The 2292-nt window shown below is 37.8% G+C and overlaps 1 pseudogene; it reads left to right on the top strand.

The window, feature by feature from the left end:
• The first annotated feature begins 223 nt into the window (after positions 1-223).
• Positions 224-773, top strand: LOC127545712 (TM2 domain-containing protein 2-like; annotated as a pseudogene).
• The last annotated feature ends 1519 nt before the right edge of the window (positions 774-2292 follow it).

Here is a 2292-nt window from a genome sequence, read left to right as displayed (position 1 = left end):
TAGAGACAGAGCAGAAATAAACAATCCTTCTCTCAAGGTTTTATCACTTAATAATTTTTTTTACAGTGGGCTTCCATTAGCTGGCTTGCAGTGAAAGGCAGGTTTGTGCAGTAGGCAGAGACTTCCAAGTTCATCTGGGCCAGGCCTAGATGTCTAATCTTGGCCAGGTGAAGGGAGTAGCCCTGGGAGGTTTACCTGTGAGCCACTGGGATATCAACTGGCAATGCTGCTGCGAAGTTTGCTGCTGCTGCAGCAGCAAGATTTGTTGTGCACCAGAGTGAAGCCTAGGGTTATAGCCACTGGATCCACCCACTCATCTGAGCTCCCAGACACAGATGCTGGTCTACCCCCTCCAAAGTCATCCTGTGTGCCTTTCTGCCTGATGAATTTATATTATGGGATGACCCTCTGGATCATGTTGGAAATTCAGCTGCCTTTGGGTTATGGGTAGGTCAAATTTGGTGGCCAAGCCTAAAATGATGTGGAACACTCTTCAGTACAGTAATACTTCACATATGGAATTGAATGTGCCAGTCCTAGAAACATTATTAGAGAATAAACCATGTATAAGGTATGCTGGACACTACTTCATAATCACTTTTCTCTACTCCTTCCTGGGAAGTTTGGAATTGATCACTTCTATCTACAAGTATAGCTATGGGGAAACTGCTGACCACTGGGGAATTTGGAATCTGGGGGTTTATTGACCTTATTTTGCTCATGATTGAAAAGCTGGTGCTAGTGATGGCAGCAACTGGTGTACCATTTACTGAAGAGAACTAGATTTGGAGGGACATAGGAAAGTGAATGACCTTTTTTTCCTGATTTTCTCTACAAGGAAATCTCTTCTACCATCTCAGACGAAGTTGTTGTTTTACTCTTTTTTAGAAGAGAATCTGTTGGGGCAGTGTTGTTAGACTTTGGATGTGGAAGCCAGGTCTTAAATTGAAGTATGGAAAGAACAAAGAACACTATGAAAAAAAATAAACTATTAAGCCACAGAAAAGAAGTTATGTTTGCTTGTTCAGACATAAGCAGCAAGAGGATTTCTATAGCATTTTACATACCTTCCTTCAACAATACAATGCTCAGTCTTTTAGAACATATTGAAATATCTTGAACAAAGTGAGCATTTTTTGGAATACATCTGACTTTTCATGCTCCATGCACAAGAAGATACCTGAGAATCAACCATTGAAAATCTACCTTCAGCAAAAGGTAGATATTTTCTAGTTATATGAAAAAATGCTCTGAATCACTATTGATTAGAGAAATTCAAATTAAGACAAATCTGAGGTATTATTACACCTCTCAGATTGGCTAAGATGACAGGAAAAAAAATGATAAATGTTGGAGGAGATGTGGGAAAACTGGGAAAATGATACATTGTTGAGGGAGTTGTGAACCGACCCAACCATTCTGGAGAACATTTTGGAACTATGTTCAGAGGATGATCAAATTGTGCATACCCTTTGATCCAACGGTATTTCTACTGGGCTTATATCCCAAAGAGATCTTAAAGGAGGGAAAGGGACATGTATGTGCCAAAATGTTTGTAACAGCCCTTTTTGTAGAGGCAAGGATTGGAAACTGAGTAGATGCCCATCAGTTGTTACAGTATATGAACGTTTGGGAATATCACTATTCTATAAGAAATGACCAGCAGGATGATTTTAGAGAGACCCGGAGGGACTCAAATGAACTGATACTAAGTGAAGTGAGTAGAACCAGGAAACTATATACACAACAACAAGATTATGCAATGATGAACTCTGATAGACATGGCTCTTTTCAACAATGAGATGATTCAAGGCAATTCTAATAGAATTGTGATGGGGTGAGCCATTTATATCCAAAAAGAGGACTATGAGGACTGAGGGTGCGTCACAATATATTTTCACCTTTTTATGGTTGTTTGTTCGTTGTTTTTTCTTTTCTCTTTTTTTTGATCTAATTTTTCTTGTGCAGCATGATAATTGTAGAAATATATATAGAAGAATAATATATGTTTAACATGTATTGATTACTTGCTCTTACTTGCTTTCTAGGGGAAGATTTGGGGAAGGGGAGGGAGAAAATTTGGGAACAAAGTTTTGCAGGGTGATCTTTGCACGTCTTTGCATATATTTTGAAAAGAAAAAGTTATTATTTAAAAAAAAAAGAAAGAAAAGTTGGAAAATGAAGAAGTTTTTTAATAAAAACAAACTCTGACTTACTTTTTGTGTTCCATAAAACATTAAACCAAATGGAGAAATTGTACAAGTATGGTGTCATTTGAACAAGCAAAATGAA

This window comes from Antechinus flavipes, chromosome 1, assembly GCF_016432865.1.
Source record: "Antechinus flavipes isolate AdamAnt ecotype Samford, QLD, Australia chromosome 1, AdamAnt_v2, whole genome shotgun sequence".
Classification (NCBI taxonomy): domain Eukaryota; kingdom Metazoa; phylum Chordata; class Mammalia; order Dasyuromorphia; family Dasyuridae; genus Antechinus; species Antechinus flavipes.
This window is presented reverse-complemented; position numbering and strand designations above follow the sequence as displayed.